Consider the following 27,497-nt stretch of genomic DNA (forward strand, 5'->3'; position numbering starts at 1 on the left):
TGTTAAGAGCTAACCAATCTGACTCTGATAAATTAAAAGTTTCAATTAAATGTTTTGCATCAAGAGTAACTAAGTTCATTATACAATGATACCAGCATGTCAATTTTTTCGCTTTCCAATTACTAAGAATATCTGCATTGATATTATTGAAAACGTTTTTCTGTAATTTTAAAGGGGTATAGTAGTTGTATCCATAGTTTAATATCAATATTGTTGTTAACAAAACATCTAAAAGTATTGTAAGTATAATTTATATAATTTAGATTTGTGGGTTTAATAACATTATATTGTAGAGTGACACAAAGTGCATACGAACATTTATTGCTCAGATCATTTAGTTGTAAATTTTTTATTAATTTATTTTCATTTAGGATAATGGTTGCATGTAGGGATTTCCATGCTGAAGAAAATTTTGGATCAATCCAATTTAATATTGTTCTGATATTAGAAGCTTTAATGTGGGATTCTAAGTCAGGAACATTTATTCCTGCCAGTTCCCATGGCCTAATATTGTTTGATAAATCTATTCTATTTTTCTTTGGGTACCATAAGAATTTTAAAAGAATTTTATTTATTTCTCTTAAAATATTCTTACTTGGTAATATAGGGGTAGATAAAGCAATATAGTTTATTTTTGGTAACAAAATCATTTTAATTAACTGTAACCTATCTTCAAAATTTAAATGTAATTTGTTCCATTTCTCTGTAAGAGTTTTTACTATGTTCACTATGTTGTTATAATTAGTATTTAAAGTTAATTCTATATTATCACACAGTACAATCCCTAGATATTTTAAAGAATATACCTGTTTCCCAGCTATTCCACTCTTAGTAGATTTAGTGTTATCATTAAGTGTTTTTTTTCTTTAACAATATATGATTGGACTTAGAACTCCTGATTTTAAGCCCTGAGATATCACAGAATGTTTTAACTTGTAATTCTAATTCTTGTAAAGATGCTTCTAAGTTCATTAAAGTAAGTAAGATATCATCTGCAAATAGCATTATTTTAGATTCAAATTGATTATATATATTAGCCTTTAATTCTGGGGATAGAATGAATTTCCAAGGAAAAAGGTTGTATTGCTAATGCAAATGAAGACTGGAGACATTGGAAACCTTGTTTGGTACCCTTAGTAATTTTAATAGATTCAGATGTAAATGGTCCTAATTTAACATAGGCTAAATTATTGTTATAAATATTTCTTATAAAATTAATAAATTGAGTAGGGAATTTATATGATTCAAGAATTTTAAAAAGAAAATTCCAGTTCAGAGAGTCAAAGGCCTTCTCAATGTCTAGGGTGATTATAAGAGCTTCTTGATTATCCCTATTTAATATGTCTATGATGGTCAGAATTCTTTGGATGTTATCTTGAGTATACCTATTATAAATAAATCCTGTTTGATCTTCTGTGATGAGGTGTGTTAGTGATTTCTTGAATCTATTAACTAAAATGGACATTAAAAACTTATAATCATTATTGATCAAAGAGATTGGTCTATATGAACTATATAAGTGAAATTTTTTATTTTCTTTTAGTATAGGAGCAATTAATGAATATCTCCATGAAGGTGGAATTGTGCCTTGCAAGTATGATTCAATTAAAGCCTTATGTAAAACTGATATAGCTGGGGATGGTAACAGCTTATATATTTCATTAGTAATACCGTCAATGCCTGGTGATTTATTATTTTTGCTTTCTTTAATCTTTTCATTAATTTCCTTTAGGGAAATTCGTTTTTGAATTACATTAATTAAGTTCTCTGGTAAGTTTTTTAATTCAGAAAAGTCTAGATCGTGATCTGAAATACTCTGTTGAGGATCTTTTTGTATTATTCTGAGAAATGATATTTGAAGGCATCTAGAATATCGCTTATGTCAGAAACTTTTTCATTATTCCTACCTTCATGAGCTACACATGTAATATTATGTTCAATGGAATGTCTTTTTACTCTCAATGCTAAATTGTGCATATACTTTGGAGAAACAGAATAAGAGTTTAATTTTAATTTTTCTAGGGCTAAATTGGTTTTGTGAGTTAAAATGTCATTATATTTTTTATTTAAAGAATCAATTTCTTTTTTCTTATTCGATAAAACTTTTGTATTATCATTATTTATTAGTGCAATTTGTTTTTGTATGTTAGATAGTTCAGACTCCCACTCATTTGTTTTATTATTAAATCATGTAATAATTTTGCCATATAGACAGGCTTTTAAGGAATCCCATAGGATTACTACATTTACCTTGCTAGTTCAATTAGTGTCTAGAAAAAAATCATTTCTGAGTCTAGCCAAGGTTTAAACTGCTTTAATTTAATAATATTAGCTGGAATTTTTTTAATGAAGGACAGTTGCTTAAAATCCATTTGGAGATTAAAAATGAGTGCATTGTGATCAGATATAGGACATGGGATTATTGTAAAGTATGATATTTTTGTTTTTAGTTCTTGAGATATAAAAATGTTATCAATTCTAGTCTGGGTCTTATGCCTAAAGTCACAGTGAGACAATTCTAGTGGGATTATCATTTCTGAGATAAAATAAATCATATAACTGTAAATTATCTGTCCATTTTTTAAGATATTTTCCTATAGAGGTAATACAAAAAGGTCTTTTATTAGAGGTTTCTGAGTCACTTAGTAAACAAATCAAAAGCTTTTATAATGTCCAAATAGACTACATCCAATAATATATACTATTTAAATCATCTATCACATTTCCACAGAAGTTCAACAAAAACCTTCCACGACTAAATCTGTGTTAACTAATATCCAGTTAAGCTGCAATATCCATGGTTAAAATAACAACAAGACCATTTCAAAACATTTCCAACTTTACACGTCAGGCTTATAGGGCTACAATTATTAACAATGGTACTAACCAGTTGCTCTGTCACTCAGAAATGTTTGGTTTTCTGTTAAATTTCTGCAGATTGCAGTCAGTCCATAAAGCCAGCCATTATAATTTCATATTTCTTACTTTTCAGAAAAAAACACGTTGATGCAAAAGCCTCTTGGACTTTCTCTATTAAAATGAATTAAGACTGCATTTAAAATTGTCTCTGCATACCATTACTACTAGCTTTCTTCGGAATTCCTGAGTAAAGTTGAGAGGTACATGCTCATTTGTTTGCGCTCCTTCTCTCTCTCTCTCTGTCACACACAAATGATTTATTCCTTATTTTTTCCACACTTGCTAAATGTTTTTTAAGCTGTGCTTAGAGGTGGCAAAATGAGGATAACATTCCAGTTTGTTTTTGTAAGTATGCCATTCACTGCATCAGTTTATTTGGCAAACTGAGTCTGCCTTTACTTTAAGTTTAAAGTGACAATACTATGATCTGATATGTGTTAACTGCAGATGGTATAATTACTGCTAGGATCAAAAGATACCACCCTTATCATTATGGTATCTAACAGTTTGCTGCCTTTTGCTGAAGTTCATATTTATTCCAAACTGTTTAGATACAGTCAATTCATAATTGGCATATATGTTTGCAATAAGTTCACCCAGTCAGTGTTTGTATACATGTGATACCATATAAGGATTGCAGTTTAATTGTTCTTTTACATCCTAGAGTTAAGTCAGTAAATCTTTACACCAGTGGTGCACAACCTTTTTGTGGGGAGGGCCACTACACAAATTTTTAATGCATCTGCGGGCCACCTCAAAACATAGTAAGTCGTTACGAGTTAACAACAGGTACAGGTGACTAGCATTTTTACTTAAGACAGCAGTCATGAAATTGCCTGCTTTCTATGTCAACTTTGTGTTTAACTTTGCAAAGTTCTTTAAGGTTAAGGTTGGTATTAATTGGTTGTAAGATATTTCAAAAGTGAAAAATATTGTCACAAAGTATATCAACAATCCAAACCTGTGGCTGAAAAAACGCAATATATGATAAAAACAAGCTTTTATTGTCGATAAGCGCTTTCATAGTGCTTCACACACCACTTCCTCAGACCTTTACATAAAATATGAACTTGCAAGCCCATCCTATATAGGTAGGTAACTCAATTAACTCAAAATTACTTAATTGGCATCTTGCAATGCTATCTAATTATGCTCATTACATCTAAAACATCCACTACTTACTGACTTTGATACTACTTGCATATATATTACCTGCTAGTTCATACTAAACCAATGAGTTAATTCATAAAAATACATAAAAATACATGATATATATTAAATTGAATAGTGTACATATAAATACTAGCCAAAAGCCTTGAATAATCATTAAAATTTATACACAAAAATAACCATAAAACAATTTATTATACTATTTGGCCAAAGGTCTGTTTCTAAGTATTGGTTTTAGGGGAATTCTCTCATTAAGGCCAGAACCTCTATCAGCCCTTAGCCTGATAATCCAGCGTGTCTCTGATGTTTCTGTATTATTAGTGGTATCTCCCCCTCTCTCATTTTCCTGTATCTTTTCTATTACTTGGAACCTAAATGCATGTCCTGAGTCTGTATTCTTAACATGCTTGGCTAAATCATTTGTAAGGTTCTGATTTCTAATTTGTAGAAGATGTTCACGTATCCTAAGTCTGAGTTCCCTGTTAGTTTTACCTACATAAAAATTCGAGCAGATGTCACATACAACTATGTACACAATATTTTTAGTGGGGCAAGTAGCCTGTACATTAAATGTAAATATTCTGCCAGTATCAGGATGCGAAAAAGTGTTGCCAGTGTCTATAAATTTACATTGGTTGCATTTTCAGCATGGTGCAGTTCCTTTTACTGATGTTGCTTCTCCTTCCTTTTCTGCCTTACCATCTCTAGGATAGCATAGGTGTCTTTTTAGAGATTTATCATTCTTAAAAGAGAAGCTAGGGTCTTCACCTACTATCTCCTTTATCTTAGCATCATGCGTTAGAAAGGACCAATGTTTCTTAATTATTCCTGTCACAATGGACATTACTGGAATATTGTGTGGGAATTTTTACTACCTTTCTTTTTCCTTGTCGACTAACTACATCATCTTCCACCCTTCTTGCAAAATATGGTTTACTGACTGTGTCCCTTAATTCGATGCCTTTTCCTATCAAAACATCACATTCTTTTGCATAACTCTCTCTCTAAATCTTTGCTTGAGGTTTACCACTTCTTCCTCAAAATCTTCTTCATTCACTGTTAGTCTAGACACACTCAATGTCTGCCCTTTAACTACATTCTTAAAAATGTGTCTGGGGTGCATACTTCTTCTATGTAAAATTGTGTTTCTATAACAATCCTTTCTATATAGTTTACTAGTAATCTCCCCCTCTTCTGTTTTGATAAGTTTGACATCAAGAAAATTAATTTCTTTATCCGACACTTTTGTTTCAAAGCTCAGAAAACTAGTATTAATATTTACTTCATAAAAGAACCTCTCTAATTCTTCTTGATTCCCATCCCACAGCAGGAACAAGTCATCCACACATCATTTATAAAATATTATTGGTCCCCACTGCTCATTTTTCACCCATTTATTCTCCCATGATGCCATCACTAAATTAATTGAAGTAGCTATTTGCGCTAGGAGTGCCCATTGCTACACCATCTTTTTGTAAGTATAGTGTGTGCTCAAACATCAAAACATTATTAAGTATCTGCTCCATTAGAAGAGATATCAACTTTATTTTACTCTGATCATAAAAGCCTTTCATAGTTAAATATTCTCTCAACATATCTATTCCTAAATTGTTAGGTATGGACGTGAATAAAGAATGAACGTCCATTGTTACCAATTTAACATTACTCAAACCTTTGTCATATGTTTGGAAAAAATCATACAATTCATTCAAAAATTGTTTCGTATCCATTAAGATGGTTCTATTCTTATCTACTAGGGGTCTCAATGTTTTTTCTATGTATATAGATATGGGTTCTGTTATCCAATTTCTTCCTGTCACTATTGGCCTCAATGGGGGATTTTCAGGGTCCTTATGTATTTTAGGGATACCTTGGATAACAGGGATGAGGGGGTTTCTTCACTAAAATATAATTATAAAAATTCAGGGGTTATCCATTTATCTAAAAGACATTCATATAACAAATTATCCAATCTTTTAATAAGACTTTCCTTTTGTTTCTTAGTTATTATCTTATAGACAGTTTGGTCACTTAACATTTCCTTCATTTTCGTATTATAATCACATTTGTCCATGACCACTACTGGTCCCCCTTTATCTGCTGGTTTAATTATTATATTATGATCATTTTTTAAACTGTATAAAGCTTCATACTCATCTTTAGACATATTCCTAAAAAAAAGCTTTTGTTCTTATCACTATCAAGTTGTTCAAACAGTTCCTTTTCACATAAACCACTGAACACATCAACTATAGGATGTCCAACTGGAATAAAAGTACTAGGCCTCTTAACCACTTCCCTTTCACCATTTTCATTTTCCCCAAACATCAATTTCAGTAATACATTTCGTGTAAACATTTTAAGCCCAAAATGCTGTCAGTTACCTCAGTGGTTTGCATTGGTATGAATGAGAGGCCTCTGTTCAGAACTTTTAACATTTTTAGTAGTTATTTGGTATGTGTGTTCATAAATCCTGTCCCTCAATCATCTCTCAGTTTTGCCTACATAAAAGCTGGGACAAGATTTACACATAGCCAAATAAATTACTCCTGTGGTTTGACAATTTCCTCTCTCAAATCTAACTACTGTTTGTAATGAATTGTTAATTATTATATTCTCTTCTGTTCAAATATACTTACATTGGGAACAATTACCGCATTTTGTTGTACCAAACCTACTCTTATTTTTAGTAACCATTTCAAAGGTCTTTTTTAAAATTAGGACCTACTTTGTAGACAAAAATTGGTTTACAACCTCCTATATTCCATAATTTTGGGTTATTCCTAAGAATAGCCCAATTTTTATTTACAATTTTTTCTACCTCATATGCATTACTTCCATATGGGACAACCATAGCTTTTTCAAATCTTTTATTTTCTTCTTCTTTTGTGTTTTTACCATCCTTTGTGATATCAAAATTCCCTAATAGGGGCTTATATTTTTCCCCCATTCATTTCTAACATAATCCACATATTCATGTATAATTTTTGTTGGATAGCCTCTCTCTTGAAATAATTTAGCTACCACCATTAACTCAGCATCTATGTCCTCTTCTTTCGAGGTCATTCTAGCTATTCTTATTAATTGTCCTTTTATTATACTATTCTTTTGTCTTACTGGATGGTCACTTGAATATTGTAAATACGAATTACTAAAGGATGGTTTGCTATATACCTTAGATTTAAAACAGTTGCTGTCTTTCTCTATATATGTGCTCAAATAGTTTATTCCTTTCTTGTTGTATACATATGTAAACTTTAAAAATCCTGTACTTTGATTGAGATGTTGAACCAAGTCTTTTATTCTATTCTCTGGACCTTTCCATAAAATAAAAATATCGTCCAGGAACCTCACATATAAGCTCATATATTGAGAGAAGTCACTTTGGAACACTTGATTTTGCTCCCACTCTAATAACACAAGGTTGGCAAACACCAGGGCACATGAAACCTCCATAGCAACCCCCTTGTGTTGCCTATAATATTCTCCATCAAATATTATATAATTATGATCCAAGACTATTTCCATAAATTCTATAATCAATTCTTTTTTGTTATATTCTAACAAGGTGTTCTTATGAAGACTATCTAGAAACAAGTCTAAACCTTCTTTTTTAGGGATAGATGTAAACAAGTCTACTACATCTATGGTTAAGAAAATTATTTCTTTGTCCCAAAGCTCTTTCTGTATCCTTCCTAAAAAAATCCCAAGAATCCCTGAGTATATGCTCACCATTTAGAACCTGCTGTTTCAACCATCTATCTATGACAACCCCTAAAGGATATGTTTTTGACCCACGTCCATCAACTATGGGTCTGAAAGATAAATTTTCCAGCCCTTTGAGTGTCTTAGGTATTCTAAATATAGTAGCCACTTTTGGCTTCATAACTTTTAGATAATTATATAATTCTCCTGTAATTCTTTGTTCTAAAAGATAATCTTCTAACTAGTAGTCTATCCTTCTATGACTGATGTTTATTTCATTCACTGAGGATGGTTGATATGTGTCTGAATCATTAAGCATCTCAAAGATTTTTTGGGAGTATTCTAAGGTGTCATAGAAAACCATACCTCCCCCCCTTTATCCAGTCGCATTACTCTAATAGTCTTGTCTCCCTTTAATGATTGTAAAACTTCATTTTCTTTCCTACTAAGATTTTTATTCATAGGAACGTGTTGTTCTTTACTTTTCAATCTATAAATGTCTTCCGTTATAGCTTTTTCTAATATATTTAATGTTGGATCTAATGGTGGGTTATATACACTTTTATTCCTAGGTTCTGTACTATTAATTCTCCTTTTATTTCTTATTTGATCTTGAAACAAATAAGCCAGGTTTAATTTTCTCATAAACATTTTTAACTCTATAATTGTTTCAGTGTAGTCAAAATGCTTTGCAGGTACAAATTTTAAACCTTTCATACAAAGATAAAAAAAAGTTTAGTGGATTTATATGTATTTTATACAGGTTTTAAGATTTTCGTAATGGAAGATTTTAAGTATGTTTCACTTTAAACATGCCCCATTAGTGCCTAATGAGTGATGTCATCATTGTTCATAGAGTATATATATATATATATATATATATATAGGTTCATACTAGGCTATCTGCCCTAGGGCATTTATAAGCCTAGCCAGAGTGAGTTTGGCTTGTGCCACCCATTTTAAATGAATTTTGCTATGCCCTTTTTCGAGGTTAGTATACTCTGCCTCTGTCTAACAGTGACACAGAAGTGATACCTGGGGTAAACCTACAATCTCCCATCCACTCATCAAGATTCCTCTTGAAGAGAGTCAATGAGGGACTCTGCCTAACCTGGAGTGGGATTTTATTCCAGAGTGAAGGGAGTCTCTGGGTTATGAATCTGTCCCTCCAGCATGTCCTATTTATTTCAGTGCTGAGGTTCAAGTCTCTCGAGCGCGTAGCTCGATGGGATTTTGATTTTCTGAGGTGCAGCATGTCCATTAATTCCAGGTTGGACATGGCTTTATACGTCAGGCACAGACCGCCTCTGAGCAGGCGGTATGCCACTGAGTAGAGCTGGAGTTTCTTTAACCGGGCAGCATATGGCATCTGTTTGAGCCCTTTGATCCTCTTGGTGAGGTACTTTTGGGGTCTTTCCAATTGCTGCAGGTGTCTGGTAAGGTACATCCCAAAAGGGGCATTGTACTCAATTATGGGCCTGATGAAGGATGAGTAAAGAGGCACGATGACCTCCCCTGATCTAGATGTGAATCCCTTCATGATTAGGTGGGCTATATAAAATGTTTTTCTAACCACTTTGGCCACGTGGTTGTCAAATGAGAGATTGCTATCAACTTGGGTACCTAGGTCCCTAATTACTTCTTCCGTACTTAATGGATTACCACCTATGCGGTAATTTGTGGGCACTTTGTTTTTGCCAAAGGGGATGACTATACACTTTTTGGCGTTTAGCTTGAGGCCATGGCTCTGGCACCAGTTGTCTGTGTCTATGAGGCACTTTTGTAGGATGCTTGTGTCTGCTGGAGAGTCGATTATGGCACCCAGTTTGCAGTCATCTGCGAACTTGGTCAGCCACAGTCCTTCCGTGTTAGCCTGTACCTCCGAGAAATATATACCTAACAAGAGAGGTCCCAGGACTGAGCCTTGTGGGATGCCACTTGTAACTGGTTTGGAGTCTGACATGGCTCCAGCAATTCTAACCATGTGGGTTCTGTCCTTGAGCCAGTTTGCAACCCATCTAGTGACATAGGGGTTTATATTTAAGCTGGTGAGCTTATCTATAATGCCCGAGTGGGGTATTGTATCGAAGGCTTTTGCAAGGTCCAGGTAGGCTGTGTGGACCACCTTCCCCTCATCAATGGCCTTCATGACTGTTTCAAAGAAATCGACCAGGTTTAAGAGGCAGGATCTGCCCTTAACAAAGCCAAACTGGGTAGGATCCAGTGTCTGTAGGTCCCCAATATCTTTATTTATGAGGTCCATGATGATCCTTTCCATAGCTTTGCAGACCAAGCTAGTCAGGCTTATGGGGCGATAGTTTCCAGGATCCATTGAGGCACCACCTTTGTGGAGAGGGACCACTGTTGCTGTACGCCACTCTTTGGGTACATATCCTGTAGTAAGGCTGAGATCGAACAGTAGTTTTATGTTTGGGTTTAGTTCTTCTTGGAGTTCATGTAGGATGCAGCCTGGGACACCATCGGGTCCCATTGATGCTGTGTTTTTTTGCTTTGGAGAGGGCGGCTGTTACCTGAGCATCTGAGATGTCAGGGGGGCAGCACTCTGTTGGGATAGATATTTGCCCTTTTGGTGGGGAAGGGGGGGAGAAGTTTGCGCTGAACCTGTCAGCTAGGATGTTGGCAATGTCTGTGGGTTTGGTGTATTTTTTGTCATTTTGGACTAATTCTGAGCATATCTGAGAATTACCACCCAGGTTCCTGACATAACTAAAGAAAGCCTTGTGATTATCCTTAGTGTCCTGTGCAATTTTTCTCTCGAAACTGGCCTTAGACGATTTTATGAGTGCCCGTAGTTTTTTGCTAATACTGATCAGAGATGCCTTCCCTTTTTGGGATTTTGCTCTATCATGTAGTAGCTTCCTCCTTCTATTGTATAGTTTGTTTATGGCTGGGGTCCACCAGACAGGACGCCTAACCTTGGGGGATAGGGTCTTGGTTTTATTTGGGATTGCATGATCCATGCATTCCTGAAGGTGTTCATAGAATGCGTTTATAAAGGATTCTGCGGTCTGGGCCGTATTTTCCACAGGCCCGGAGGCTTTGAAGGATTTCACCTCAGTTTTGAGGAGTGTGAAATTTGCTTTAGAGAAGTTTTTCACTGTGGTTTTCTGGGCAGGGGCTGGGGTCGGGATGTGAATATCTAGTGAGATTAGTTTATGGTCTGATCTTACCAGTGAGGGATACACGTCTGATTGGTTATAAAAAAAAGGGGGAAAAGTTTAACATATATAGATTCTGATGAAATCCCTGGGCATAGGGAAGAAAGCGCTCCATCTTTTAATTGTTTGGAACTGTTTCAATAAAGTGCTTGGTGAGTGAATCCAAACCGTGGCAGTGTTGTATTTCTGTAGTTAATATAATTCCTATCTACTTACCAGTAAACGCATAAATAAATGACAGTATGCACAGCAATATAAAACAAATCTAGTTAAGGTAACACAGTTCTTGTTCAATTAATATTACACAGCTGGACTACACAATCAAATACAACCAGATATAAATCTGTGAAGCACATGCAGAAAGTGCATCATACAAGCCTCATGTTATACCACAGCTGCATTTTCACTGTTTGGTGAGGTGCAACTTTAATGCATGCCTAAACACATGGCTCTTTGGGGTGAATCTTAGACTGAAAGGAAATGCATTTCAAAGCTTACCTACATTTTATTTATTTTATTTATTGTTGACCGGGCTAGTCCAGCTGGATATATGTCCATTTTCAGTAGAGGCCAGGGGAGAAAAGCTCCAAGGGTAAATTACAGATATAAAAAACATATAGGAAACAGAACATAGACATTGGTAAATACAATTTTTACAAAAAAGCAGTAAGTAGGGAACATTAATTTAAAAATTGCAAACAAAATATGTATGAAAATTTAATTTTTTTTTTTTTTTTTTTTTTACATAGTTTAACCAACATGTAGTTTGTCACATATCTGTGGATTAAAGACTGCAGCAGATGTTGAGATTTTGCCTAGTTACTGTTTTGGCCACTACCACAGAGTTGGATGCAAAAATCTGTCAGAGGGCCAAACTTGGTTGTAAACTCCTGGAAACACACCGATTCACCACAGCACAATTTATTTGTAGGCAAAGCTTTCGAGGTATACTCTTTTTCAATGCTTAACAACAAGAAAATGCCATAAAAACATTAAATACTATCCTCTGCATCACCTAGCCAATGACACAGGGGATAGTTAACAGTCAATTAATTAAGTAAGCAAACATTTAAAGGTGTATTCAACTAAGTGAATATATTACACACTAAAATACTAAATATAATTATGTTTAACTTTCAAAACAGGTTTTATGTTATGTTGTTCATTCAGTCCTGGTGGAACATCAGCCCTAAAGTAGTTTATCCACTTATATTCTATTAATTCTGTTTGCTCAACTAAATTACCTCCTCTGCCATCAAGGAAAATCTTTTGTAATACCCTAAACTTAAATTTATAATTAATACCTTTAATAGCAATTATACAGGGCATTTTATTAACTCATCTACATATATCAGAAAGATGTGAACTAATACGCTCTAAGTTTTTGGTTAGTTTCCCTATATATATTAATTATCACAGGCTTCACAGTTAGCAAGATATATAACATTATCTGTGAAACATGTAGCATAAGTTCTAAAAACAAACTCAGCCTTTGTAATAGGATGTGTGAAAATCAAATCAGTGTTAATTTCCTTGCAGAAAACACAGTTATGACAAGGTGTAGTACCTTTTTTTTCCCTAATGTTAAGATTTGTTCTCTTGGCCATATCCTTGTAGAATAACATCTGTTTCAAAATTTTCTCTCTTATAAGTAAAGCTTGGTTGTATCCCCACAATATCTACGCTATTGCTACTGGATTGCAAAATTGTCCAGTTTTTCTTAATATTCCTAACCATACTAGTGTGTCTATTATATTTCGTTATATATCGTAAACTGTGTTCCTTGTTACTACTAGCACTACTATCTTTATCCAAAGGACCAAACAAGTAAGGTTTACCTCTTGTACTACGTGCACCCATCACATTCCTTTTGTCTTTTTTTATCATTGCTTCATTATACCCCCCGTATCTTAAAATTATCAGTCATAAAAACCAGTTCAGTGACACAATCATTATCATCTGTATTTAACCTACTAGCTTTGAGGAATTGCCCCTTCAGTACATTCTGACAAACATGTTTAGGATGCATGCTTCTAAAGTGTACATATCAAGTAGCTTGCACTTCTTTCCATTGAATTTTTGTGTCAAATTTTTTCTCCTTATATATACATGTATCCAAGAAATGTATTACTGTTTCTGAATGTTTAACATCAAACATCAAAAATTGTGTTTTATTTTGTAATTCAGACACAAAATTATTAAGGGCTAAAATAGTTACTCCCCAAAGCATTAAAATATCGTCCACAAATCTTTTGAACAATAAAATATTTTCATTTCTATAATGATCTTGCAACTCATTAAAAATGTACTGTTCCTCCCACATAGATAGGTTAGCATAAGTATTTGCAATGGGGGTTCCCACTGCAATCCCCATTTGCTGATGGAACAGTGTCATTAAATATAAATACATTATTGTGCAATATAATTTCCATCACAGAGAATAACATTTCAACTTTACGAGCAATATAATTGGTATGAAACAATAAAAACTCCCTTAAAGCCTGTATACCATAGTCATTTGGTATGACAGTAAATAGTGACTTGATATCCATTGTAACTAAAATAAATTAAACATCATTGTTCTTAACTGCCACTCTCTTAAAGACAGCAAAAAAAATGTTGGTGTCCTTAACACTTTGACTAAAGTTTAGTAATGGACTTAACTGCTGTTCTAAATATTTAGATAGGGTGGTAGTAACCCACTGACTTCCAGAGACAATAGGCCTCATGGGTGGTCTGTTGATATTTTTATGCAGTTTTGGCAAACCATATATGATAGGTAAGATAGGATGTGATAACTACAAAAAATTATACATCTCTGGTAAAATATCACCATCCATAAGCAATTCGTATAAAAAAAAACATTTAACACTAAAAATTAAGCTATTAGCTTTGTTCCTATCAATCTGTTTAAAAGTCATAGCATCATTTAACAATTCATACATAAGCTCATTATAAAATTCTACATCCATGATAACAACTTTGCCCCCCCTTATCCGCTTGTTTTATAATAATTTCATTATTGTCAGTGAGTCTCCTTAATGCATTCCTTCCGTCACATTCTAAATTTAAAAATTTACTCTGACTAGACTTAGTGAAAAACATTTCATATTCACACATTTCAGTAAATTCTTTCACCACAGGAGTACATATAGGCATAAACATACTAGAGCTTTTTAAATTTGAATGTATAGTGTCACTTGACTTATTAAATAAAAGTTTTAAGTCAATATTGCGAGTAAACAGTCTCAACTCAGTTAAAATCTCATTCAAATCACCCTCACATGATGGTACATAAGACATGCATTTCTCAAGTACACATATTTCTGCATTAGACAGTTCATAGCTGGATAGGTTAACTACTGTCTGTTTAGCCCTCTCTTGGGCCGTTTGCTCCACGTTATCGGTCCTGAGTATACATTCTGATGTTCTTTCTGCAACAGCATTAGCCTGCTGTCTCCATTGTGGCGTCCATTTCTGCCTCGACTCTGACTCCTCCCTCTGGCTTTCATCATCACTTGAGTGGGAAGTTGTATTTGAAACCTCCCCGAGCCTAAAAAACTAGTGGCATTGTTGTTTTCATTATTAATCACAGATTCTTGTTGTACTGTATTTTTGTTGACACCATTAACAACAAAAGTGTCCAAATCTGCCACAGATGCAGTACATCTAGCCTGCTCAACTTGTTGTACATTGCTAGATGATTCATGCCATGCTCCTAAATCACCCATTGCTCTACCTTCAGTTGGTACAGTCTCACCAAGCCGGTCTGCTGAATTAAAAGTGCTTATAGTTTTTCTCTCTTCTTTAGGCCAGTGAAAGATGTGATTAAGTTTAAAGTCATCCATATCATGCAGAATTTTACATTTTTTGAGCTAATTAGCTTTTCTTCAAATGATTTAAGTTGTAAAAGTATGTTGGCATACTCAGTAGACACTAATGGAAAGGCAGCATTATTAGTAATCATATCTTCCATATAGGTTCACAGGTGGGTACTAGGCTATTGGCCCTAGGGCCTATATAAACCTAGCCGAGAATGTACCCTGGCTTTCGCCACCCAAGAAAATGATTTTCCTGTGCCCGTCGAGCAGAGCCACAGAAGTGATCCCCGGGGTGAATTTCCTATCTCCCATCCAATCATCAAGATTTTTCTTGAAGAGTGCTAATGAGAAGCTCTGTTTGACATAGATAGGTAGACTGTTCCAGAGTATGGGAAGTCTCTGGAACAGGAATCTATCCCTCCAGCATGTTCTGTTTATTGTGGTGATAAGGTTTAGGTCCCTAGAGCATGTAGCTTGGAGGGATTGGGATTTCTTTAAGTGGAGCATGTCCAACAGCTTTGGGTTTGACATAGCTTTGTATGTTAGGCAGAGATCGCCTTTGAGTAGGCAATTTGCGATGGAGTAAAGCTGGAGTTTTTTGAGACGGTTTGCGTAGGGCATCTGTTTGAGGCCAGTAATCCTCTTTGTGAGGTATTTCTGTGGCCTTTTCAGTTGTTGTAGTTGTCTTGTGAGGTACATACCAAAGGAGCATTGTACTCTATAATGGGTCTAATGAGTGATGAGTAGAGGGGAACAATGACCTCTTTTTTTCTGGATGAGAAACCTTTTGTGATGAGGTGAGCCATGTGGAAGGATTTCCTGACCACTGTGGCGATGTGATTATCAAAGGAAAGACTACTGTCCACCTGAGTCCCAAGGTCTCATCACATTTTCGGTGCTAAGTAGACTACCAGCTATGTGGTAGTTCATGGGTACAGAGTTTTTACCAAAGGGGATGACAATACACTTTTTGGCATTGAGCTTCAGGCCATGACTTTGACACCATGCATCTGTCTCAGTGAGGCCCTTTTGTAGTATGTCCACATCGTTAGGAGTTTCGATTATGGCTCCTAGTTTGCAGTCATCTGCAAACTTTGTTAGCCAAAGACCTTCTGTGTTAGCCTGTACTTCAGAGAAGTAGATACCAAACAGGAGAGGACCCAGGACTGAACCCTGCGGTACTCCCCTTGTCACTGGTCCGAAGTCGGATTTGGAGTCTGCTACTTTCACAGTGTGGGTTCTGTCCGTGAGCCAGTTGACAACCCATCTTGTGACATAGGGATTTATACCTAGGTTTAGTGAGCTTATCTATAATTCCAGAGTGGGGTATGGTGTCAAAAGCCTTGGTGTGATCTAGATAAGCTGTGTGAACCACCTTACCCTCATCTATGGCTTTGGTGACTGCTTCAAAGAAGTCAATCAGGTTTAGGAGACATGATCTGCCTTTTACAAATCCGAACTGGGTAGGGTCCAGAATTTGGAGATTACCAATGTCTTTGTTTATGAGTTCCATGATGATTCGTTCCATGGTCTTGCAGACCAGGCTCATCAGGCTAATGTGGTAGTTCCCGGGCTCTGTCATGGCTCCCCCTTTGTGGAGTGGGATAACCGCCGCGGTGTGGCATTCAGTGGGCACAAATGCCTGAGGTGTGGCTATGACAGAACATGGTACTTAGGCAGGGTGCCAGTTCATTCTGTAGTTCATGTAGAACGCAGCCTGGGATACTGTCAGGTCCCATGGATGCTTTTCTTGGCTTTGGAGAGTGTGTTTTTTACCTGTGCAGCCGTGATTACAGGAACTTTGCATTCTTCCGGTATAGAGATGGGCCCTCTAGGGGGTGAGAGGGGGGTAAAGTTAGCGCTGAGCCTATCTGCCAGGATGTTGGTAATATCAGTTGGTTCTGTATATTTAGTGCCATTGTGCTGTAACTCAGAGCAGATCTGAGTGTTGCCATTGAGATTCTTGACATAGCTATAGAATGATTTGTGGTTGTCTTTAGAGTCAGTGGCAATTTTGTTTTCGTAACTAGCTTTATGAGGGATCTCAGCTTCTTGATTTTACTCTTTTTTGCAACAGTTTCTTTCTTCCGTTGTAGAGTTTGTTTATGGCAGAGGACCACCAGATCGGCTTCCTTTTTTTGGAGGATAGCATCTTGGTTCTATTAGGGATAGCATGATCCATGCACTCGTGTAAGTGCTTATAAAGTGCATTTGTGTAGGATTCAGCAGTCATAACTCTATTGTCCGTCTGCACGGGTGTCATGAAGTTTGCCACTTCTGTCTTAAGAAGTGTGAAGTTGGCTTTGGAGAAGTTTTTTACGGTGGTTTCCCTAATTGGGTATGGGGGCGGGATGTGGATGTCTAGGGTGATTTGCTTGTGGTTGGATCTGACCAATGAGGAATTGACCTCTGGTGTGGAACACCAGTTGCCCATGTTGGTAATGACCAGGTCTAGGATATTACTGCCCCTGGTGGGGGTGTGAATAAGTTGATCCAAGGCATTGGAATTTATGAATTCCAGAAAACGTTGAGCAAAAGAGTTGGTACATGAGTAGTTTTCCCAGTTAATGGTGGGGTAGTTGAAATTGCCCATTATTAGGGTGTTAGGTTGTACCCTAATACTATCCAGTGTATCAAGAAATGAGGAGTGGGAATCCTGGGGCATGGTGGGGGGTCTGTAGCAAGCTACAATTTGGACTGCGGTCTTGCCCAGAGTTAGTTGCACTTGGATAATCTTGGATGCATTATGCTGTTCAACTAGCCTGGAGGTGTGGATATCCTTAATGAATATGGACACGCCTCCACCTTTAGTGCTTCATTCTGGGTTAGATGGCCGAAAGGTGTGGTATGAATTATAGCCTGGGAATGCAGGGGTGCTCTCTGGAGCTTTGAACCAGGTCTGTGTCACTGCACAGATGTCGATGTTCTCCACTTTAAGAAGTGCCTCAAGTGAGTGCATTTTGAGGTTTAGACTTCTAGCATTGCGTAGCATTACCCTCAGATTTTGCTTGCTTGTACCTGTTACAGTGGTGAATTTGTCATTTGAACCTTGCCTAAAAAAGGCACTATAGGGGTGGAAAGAGCCTTAGCCAGTATCCGGAATCCAAAGGGCGACAGGTGCAAGCCATCTCTGGCAAAGCATCGTGGTCTGTCGATCATGTTGTCCCAGGCAGACAAATACTGGATCCCCTTAGAATGACACCAGAAGCTTAGCCAATTGTTGAAGTCAATCATTTTGTCCTTGTACTGTGGCATCATTCTGGGTGATGGCAGGATGCTACTCAGGGCCAGGGTCATACCTGCCTGGGCTACAAGATCGGAGAGTTCCTCCATGTCTCTTTTCATGTAGTCCAGGGAGGTACGTCTCAGGACATTCACACCAACATGGACAAAGACAGCGTCATATTTGTAATTGTTGTGGAGTGACCTGAGTGCGTGCAATATGTGGCAGATCCTGGCACCTGACAGGTAGCTGACAGTAACTTTCTCCTTGCTTAGCCTGGTGAGTGGAACATCAGTGTGCCAGACTATAAAGTCACCTATGACTAGAGTGTTGGGTACGTTGTTATGCCTTATGGACTGTGGTTGAGTGGCACACTGAGTTTGTGGGCTATTTGCCATTTGGGTTGTGTTGGGGGGGGTGGAGTTTGCTTGCGTTTCTGCTTTGCAGGTCCCTGATGCTTGGACAGGTTTTTATTGAGAGCCTCCGCAAATGTAGATGTGTGTTTTGTGTTTCTATGTGTGTGTTTTGGTGGTGTAGGTTTTGAGGGACTATGTGATGAGTGTGGTGTGGTGCAAGTGTTTACCTTCTCTTCTTGACTGTCTAGTCCAGTCTTGGGTGAAGAGAGCTTTGCTTCCAGTTTGGCAATATAAGTGCATCTCTCACAAGTTGTAGTGTTGGGTGGTAGGAGGAGAGGGTTGTCTGTGTACATGAGGCAACTGCTGCATTGCCCCAAGATGCCCAGATTCATCAGGTAGACAGGAGAAATCACAGGAAGCTGACCCTTAGACAAGCCTGGATAGGTGCTTATTTATTAAGTACTAAAAACTGCTTTCCTCTAGACAAGTGCAGAAAGTTGAGTGCTGTAGTAATTTGCAACTTATTTAGTGCTTATGAGTTCTGAACAAGTGCTGAGTTCAAAGAAACAGATTTGATTGCTGAAACTAGAAAACTGGCTAGTTCTAAGAAACAAAATTAAGCTAGAAGGCTTCCCTCCAAAACAGAATTTAGCCACAAGTTCGTTCTCAATAGGCAGGAAGTAATCATTCATCAAGCGCATATAATCAGTGCTTAATTTGAGATTAAGCTGCTGCCATTTACCCAAAAGTTCAGGATATTTATTTCCATAAGTTGGCAAAGTCAAAATTCTCAGCCCTCTAGGTACTATGCCAAGGTCAAGATAGACATTAAAACTGAGTCTCTGCCATTGTAATTTTTAAAATTTTTCTGCTTTGCACTTTAAATCCCGAACATTTGCCATTAAGTTACTGATGCCATTGTTAACAGCATTCACATTAGAAGCCACAGAATTGCTATACTGATCTTTTAGCATAGACATAAGAGGGTTCTCATTCACAGACAGAAAACTATGAAGCTTAGTTGATGCTACATTACAAGAGTTCATACCAGAAGTTCTAGGCTGTATATCCATGGCTAGCAAGACAGTAAACAATGCTCCCTTGTACTTAGAAAAGTCCAACAACCAAAAAACAAAACTTGGTTGTACACAGAACAGGTGATGCTCATATTCAAACCAGTTTAGGTTGCCTAGGCAATGGTATAATTTTTCTAGGATAGCCTCCAGCAATTCTGGAAATTCTGGTATATCTTATGAGAAGCCTGTGCCTTAGCTGTGAATGTGGTGAGGAAGACGAAAGAAAGTTTACTGGACTGCTGCAGTGGTTTGTCCTGCACAAAGAGAATGGATATTTTGACTCTGTAAAGATGCCCCTTTTTGCTGGTTTTGGTCAAGATGGAATTCATATGAAGCTCAAATTCAAGCTTGTTGTCAAAAGAAAGTTTTAGCAATTTAGGAGACTCTGCTACCTGAGTTCCTAAACCACTAAAAGAGAAGATGTAAAGGATGAGAGATGAAGTGACATTCGGTAACAAGTTACATACAGCTTGATATATGCTAGCAAACAGCATAAGCTTTGTTTTTCCCGCATAACGCTGTAGTCATACACCCAAAAGTGATGACTACAAATAGATGAAGCTCAGTATTAACTACATAAAGCAGCATCAGCAAGGATAGTTGCTGCATCATCTGCATACTGCACTACTTTAGTAGTTCCACAGTAACTTTCCATGTCAGTGATAAAGATTGTGAATATCAGATGTCCCAGCATAGAGCCCTGGGGAGTCAACTTGCATCACTGCAAGCAGAAGTGAGAGTGCATTATTCTAGTTTAATGGGCTCTTTCTAAGTAACTAACAACCCAGCTGGTGGCACTGATTAACACACTGCAGTTAGAACATTTAGCACCATGTTATGATCAGTTATATGAAAGTTATTATCAACCATATCAAAAGACACTGATAGTCTAAGTAGTAAACTACTGTTTAACTGGGCATTTATGAAACTGCTGGCATCAATCAAGGATATGGCTGTTCCATGTGCTGGCTGAAAGCCTAAAGCCATGACATGTCTTGGAAATGGTTGCTGCAGGGATTCTTAAGTGTGTGTATTTCTGTGTTAGTTTTTACAAAGGACACAAAAAATAATAATTCTGCAGTTGTTTCATTGTCTGATGTGTTGCTTTTAGGTAGGAGTACAATAGATTCCAGCTTCCAGAAAGATGAAATAATGGCTTCTTCAGCAGAATGACTGACTAGAATTCTTGCTGGCTATGCAATAGCAAATGGCGAGAGCTTTAGAAACTCACAAGGAAGTTTGCTAGTGATACTAAAACAGGTTTAACTTGTTAAGTTTATACAACTGACTGTAACAGTTCATAGGTGTGTACTAGGCTAATGGCCCAAGAGCCTTTACAAGCCTAGCCCCCCAAAAAATTGCCCAGGCACCGTGCCACCTGATGTTAGTTTACAGTACCCATATCCAGTAGTGCAACTGGAATGGTCCCTGGAGTGAACTTTCTGTTACCCATCCACTCGTCAAGATTTCTCTTGAAGACGGCCAGTGAGGTCCTCTGCTTGACATGAATGGGAAGCCTATTACAGAGTATGGGCAGTCTTTGGGGGATGAACCTGTCCCTCCAGCATGTTCTGTTAATTGTGGTAATGAGGTTGTGATCTCTGGAACATGTGGCATGGGGGAATGGGATTTCTTTAGGTGTAGCATTTCAAGTAGGGCTGAGTCAGACATGGCTTTGTAAGTCAAGCAGAGATGACCTCTAACTAGACAATAAGACTGAGAACAGCTGAGGTTTCTTGAGTCTGTCCATGTAGGACATGTAAGGCCTAGTATTCTTTTTGTGAGGTACTTTTGTGGCCTCTCCAGCTGTTGTAGGTGTCTGGTCAGGTATATGCCAAACAGAGCTTTATATTCGATGATTGGTCTAATGAGGGATGAGTAGAGAGGGATGATGACCTGATGTGAAACCTTTGGTTATAAGATGTGCCACATAGAAGGACTTTCTGACCACAGTGGCAATGTGGTGGTCGAAGGTGAGGTGGCTGTTGACCTGGGTGCCCAGATTCAGTGGGCTCCCATCAACATGGTAATTCACGGGAACTGAGTGTTTTTCCAAAGGGGATGACAACACATTTTTTGGTGTTAAGCTTCAGGCCATGGTTCTGACACCAGTCATTGGTCTCAGAGAGGCCCCATTGTAGGATGTCTGCATCACTTGGGGAGTTGATAATGACTCCTAGCGTGCAGTCATCAGCAAACTTGGTAAGCTAGAGTCCTTCTGTGTTGGCCTGGACTTCTGAGAAGTAGATGCCAAACAGGAGAGGGCCCAGGACCGAGCCCTGTAGGACTCCACTCGTGACTGATCGACAGTCTGACTTGGAATCGGCAACTACCACTCTGTGGGTCCTGTCTGAGCCAATTTGCAGCCTACCTAGTGATGTGAGGACTAATGCCTAGTTTGGTGAGTTTATCAATGATACCCGAGTAGGGAATGGTATCAAAGGTCTTGGCTAAGGTTGGCTGTATGCACTGCCTAACTCTCATCCACAGCTTTGGCGACTGCCTCGAAGAAGTCAACCAGGTTCAGCAGGCAGGATCTCCCTTTGACAAAGCCAAACTGTGTGAGGTCAGGAGTTTGGAGATTGTCTATATCTTTGTTAAACAGGTCCATGATGATGCGCTCTATAGCTTTGCATACCAGGGTTGCCAGGCTAATGGGGCGATAGATCACAGGGTCTGTAGTTGCTCCCCCTTTATGGAGCAGGATGACTGTAGCAGTGCACCATTTGTTAGGGGCATAGCCTGAGGTAAGACTGTGACTTAACAAGGCACACAGATGTGGTGCCAGTTCATTTGGTAGCTCATGTCGGATGCAGCCAGGGATATTACCAGGTCCCATGGATGCTGTATTCTTGGCTTTGGACAATGCAGCTTTTCCCTGTGCTGCAGAAATAGTGGGTACCAGGCTTTCATCTGGTATTGTGATAAGGCCCTTGGGGGGGGTAAAGTTGGCATTGAATCTGTTGGCTCAATATAGGAGGTGCCATCGTGCAATACCTCAGAGCAAATCTGGGTATTGCCTTTGAGGTTTTTGATATAGCGGTTGTTTTTGGTGTCAGCCAGAATTATGCCTTCATTGCTAGCTTTAGAGGATTTGATAAGGGATCTCAGCTTTTTGTTGAGACTGATAAGGGAGGTTTTCAAGTCTTGTGACTTCATTTTTTCTGCAACAGTTTCTTCCTTCTTTTGTAGAGTTTACTGATGGCTGGGGACCACCAGCTTGGCTTCCTTTTTTTGGAGGTGAGCGTCTCAGTTCTATTTGGTATGGTAAGGTTCATGCATTTGTGTACATGCTCGTACAGTGCATTGGTGTATGATTCAGCAGTCATGCAGCTATTTTCCATTGGCATGGGTGCCAAGAAGTTAGCCACCTCTGCTTTTAGGAGCCCAAAGTCGGCTTTAGAGAAGTTTTTCAGGGTGGTCACCTTAGCAGGGGGTGTAGGTGAGATAGAGATTTCCATGGTGATCAGTTAGTGGTCAGATTTAACCAGGGAGGAGCTGACTATAGGTGTGGAGCAATGGTCTCCCATGTTCATGATAACCAGGTCGAGGATGTTGCTTCCTCTAGTGGGGGTCAGAATGAGGTGGTCCAGGGCATTGGAACTGATACATTCCAGAAAGCGTTGGGCCTGTGATTGGAGAAGGTGAAGCATTTTGTGTGATCTGACAGGAGTAAAGGTTTACATTTGCTGTACTTTGAGAGTCACAAAAGTGGAAAATCAAACTACTCACTATTTTCTATGTAGAGCAGGAGATAAAGTACATGTTTTTATATTTCCAAGAGGTAAACTGGGAGGTTGGAGAAACCAAATGGCCCCTTTGAATTGGACATCACAGTTGGCAATGTTGGTCTGGGTTAGTCTGATTGATTCTTAAAAGATAAAATTTGATCCATGATTTTAGAAGGTAGAATGGTCATTAGCTTCAAATTGTAGCTCCTACCAAGCTGAGTGATGTTACCTCTAAAAGTGGTGTTGAATGATTATATAGGTTCAATGGAGATTACTAGGTCCACAACTCAAGAGCCCTTATAAGCCTAGCTAATTTTACCCAATTTTCTGTTCCTAGAGGAAAGACAAGGGTCATGAAGTGGGATTTTGACAATTTTTACAGACTTCCTCTGTCCATAAGGGGCACAAGTGCCACCCCAGGAGAGAATCTGCGATTTTCCATACATTGGTCCAGATTGCACTTGAAGATGGTCAGAGAAGGGTTCTGTTTCACATGAATAGGAAGCCTATCCAGAGATGGGAAAATCTCTGGTTTATGCCTAATTTTGTGAGTTTATCTATAATGCCCATCTGTCTTTCCAGCACAATCTAGTCATACCAGCGATCAAGTTTGGATCCTTGGAGTGGGTAACTCTCATGTAGTTAGTTTTGCAAATATGCAACATTTAGATCAGGGCTAGGTCAGTGATTGCCTTGTAGGTCAGGCATAGCTCATCCCTGAGTAATCAGAGGGAAACTAGTTACAGTGATAGGGCTTTTAATTGGTCTGCATAAGACATGTTGGTTATACTCTATTTTTTTGGTTGAGAAACCTCTGAGGATGTTCCAACTGTTGCAGGTACCTGGCGAGGTACATGCCAAAGGCTGCATTGTACTCAATTATTGGTCTGATGAGAGCCAAGTACATACCTCTCAAATGATTTTCGCAGAATGTCTAGATTTTTGCCTCATATTTTTGGTCTGTTTCTCCAAAAATAGTGGTTTTCTGGCAAATCATTGAGGACTTAAGTGAGAAAATAATGACAGAAATTTTAATTTTTGATTTCATATTGTTTATAAAATTCATGCTAGTGCAAAACCTGTTAAAGTTTGTAAGAGCAATATTTAAAAATTGCCCTTATTTTCGGTCCTTTGTCCCCCATTATTTATGGTTTTGTCCAGATTTCTTGCTCTAAGAGGTTGAGAGGTATGGCCAAGTACACTGGTACTATGACATCTTTAGATCTGGATGCCATGCCCTTCCTTATAAGCTAAGCCACATAGAAGGACTTCCTCACCAGCATGGAAATATGGTTGTGAAAGTTCAGATTACTATCTAAGTGCCCAGATCTCTTGCCACTGGGTCCACTCTTCAAGGGGGTGCTATTAATGATGTAATTTGCAGGGTTATTTGATTTCCAAAAGGGTATTACTATGCACTTCTTTGCATTTAGTTTGGGGCCATGACTCTGACAACAATCACTAGCCTGCATCTGTCCTTTATGTAGGATATCAAAATCATCTGGGGAGTCAATGATTACCCCCAGCTTGCAATCAGCAAACTCGGTCAGCCAAAGGTCATCTACATTTGCCTTGACATCTGAGAAGTATATCCCAAACAGGAGGGGGTCCAGCGTGGTACTCCATTGGTGACTGGCCTCTTGCTGGACTTAGATTTCCCCACTCTAATAACATGTGTCCTATCCATGAGCCATTTGGCTAGCCATCTGGGAACATACAAGTTTATGCCCAATTTTGTGAGTTTATCTATAATGCCCAAGAAGGGTACTGTGTCAAATGCCTTAGCCATGTCAAGGCAGGCAGTATGTACTGTCTTAGCCTCCTCCACTCTACTGGGACAAGGCCTGTTTGGAAACTGTGGTTAAACAGAGATCTGAGTGGGTCTGCTAGGTCATGTTTCCAGTTATTTAATAGGCACTCTGCGATTCTGTCAGGGCCCACTGATGCCATGTTTCTAGCTCTGGAGAGCACAGTGATGACCTGTTCTTTTGTGATAACAGGCAAAGGAATGGTAGGGGGTATTTCAAGTGGAGCGACCAGAGGTGATGAATGGGTGAAATCGGAGTTGAATTTGTCGGCCAGCAGGTTTGCTATTTCTTCTGACTGAGTATAGTAAAGTGCCATCTTCAGCCACCTCAGTACATTGTTGAGTGTTTCTCTTAAGATTTCAGACATAACTGAAAAAATGCTTTGTCATTATCCTTTGCTGTTGACAATATTTTATTCTCGCATTTAGCTTTTGAGAATATACACAGAGAAATAGTAACTATACTGGTTACTGCATTTCCTTTGCCATGCATGCTGTGCGTTTCTCTTACCTAATGTTTAAGTACCACTTCTGTAGTGTCAATAGACTTCCATACAGGCCTGCCCACAGGAAGTTGGCTGTCCCTGGAATATAACTGGCTATCAGAAAGCAGCTGGATGACACAGTGCATTTCCAAACTTTCACAGCTTCTTGACACAAGATATTAGAGTGGCTTCCCCTTTACTTACTGATGTTCCATGCCACTGCCATATCACCACAGAAAACGGCTTGTCAAACCCTGGAGAAAAAGGAGGACCTCTCTCTCTCTGTCCAGACACCTTGGTCAGTTTGTCCTTGATAATGAATACCACACACAGACACACACAAAGAAGCTTCTGGAGCAACAGTACAGCTGCTTCTTGTGGATCCTGAAAATTGTGACCTGTTCAGATACTGAATCTAATGTTTGTGACCACTGAGTTTAAAATGTTGATTGTTAAAAAAAAAAACAAAAAAACTGACATTTACTATCTGGCAAATGGCACCATGTGATGTGCCCGTGATTAAGCTCAAGGTTCTGAAGCAAAGGTAAGCAGTAACTCTTTCAAAAAAAAAGAAGTTATGTACTTACCATAACATTCCATGTTTGTAGTCCATCTCGCCTACATTCTTGCTGGATGGGTTCGGAACCGATATTCGGCTCTGACTCAGCCGATACTAAAGCTTGAGAGCTTTTACTGGCTCGAGGCTAGCCCCTTCACAGTCAGAGCCTAAGGAAAACACATTTGTCTGGAGATCTCAAGGGGTTATCCATCTGCCTGAAACATATTAATAAACCTTTTGTGTGACACTATCAGTTCAACTCCCAAAGAAAAGGACTTCTTCCTGAGTAAGGTCTGAAAGTGGTCCATTATGATCAGTGACGTAATCCAATAAATTCAAAGAAAAAAGAAAGAAATAAACAAATACTTAAGGAGAATATATCATTAAGGTCAAAAAATGAGACATGGGCAGTAAAAATTAATTCTAGCATGACTGAGAGGTAAATGAAACTCAAACTGCAAAAATAACCAAAGGGAGAAAGAAACAAAATTAAATATAGAATGCCTCATGTCACTTATGCCAATACCTAAGAAGTGTGAGAGACCCCCCCCAATATAATTATTAGGATGAAAATCTGGCTAGGATTTGGGACAGGAAGGTGCGAAGCCCAAACTTAATTATTTGATGTTAAAATGACCATTTCTGAAGAAGATCTGATATACTGTTAGTTTGTATAGTTATAAAATAATTAATAAATGCTTCTGTTACTAGCTTTGATTACTCAGACAGACACTGTCATTTATATTAACAGTTAATAATGTAACCCAATGAGGTAAAAAAATAGAAAACCTTTGAACTAGAAGCAATACTATGTTGGTCAGTTTTAAAATGCTGATTTACAGTTTCAGCTGCTTTCTATAAATATTTGCTGACAATTTATAATCTAATCCAGTTGAGTTCAGTTAGATGTTCATAATAAACTTGCTCATGATGCTTCTTTTACAAATGATACTTGCTTAGATTTTTATTACACCATGTGAGATTTCTATGCTTCTAAGATAAATTCTAAATTGCCAAGTTTTTATCAGAGAATGTTTCCCACACCTCTACTGATAGAAATGTGAGAGCTGTTCTCCAAAGACTCAAGTCCCTTTTGTATGCAAGTAAAATTCTTTATAAAACATTAAACCATTATTAATGCAGTCTCTTAAAATAAAAAGAATTATTTTGCAACACTATAATGCCATGGTCTACCCATGACAATGCTGCTTGAACAGTAAAAGTGGGCTACAAAATATTTTCAGACAGAGTATTTATAAGTTATGTACTTATCATAACTTGGTATCTGTGTTGTCCATTTTCATTCTTCCTCACAGTTGGGTCATGAATCTGATCCTTGTATCCGACTTGGTCATATTTACACAGACGAGGATCCAAGTCTCAAGCTCCTCCCTCTTCCCATAATGCTCTACCCTCTGCCTAGCCTCTTCAGATCAAATTTGCTGCCTAAATAACTAAAAGTGTAG

This window comes from Protopterus annectens, chromosome 7.part0 (assembly GCF_019279795.1).
Source record: "Protopterus annectens isolate FY-2018-M chromosome 7.part0, PAN1.0, whole genome shotgun sequence".
Taxonomy (NCBI): domain Eukaryota; kingdom Metazoa; phylum Chordata; order Ceratodontiformes; family Protopteridae; genus Protopterus; species Protopterus annectens.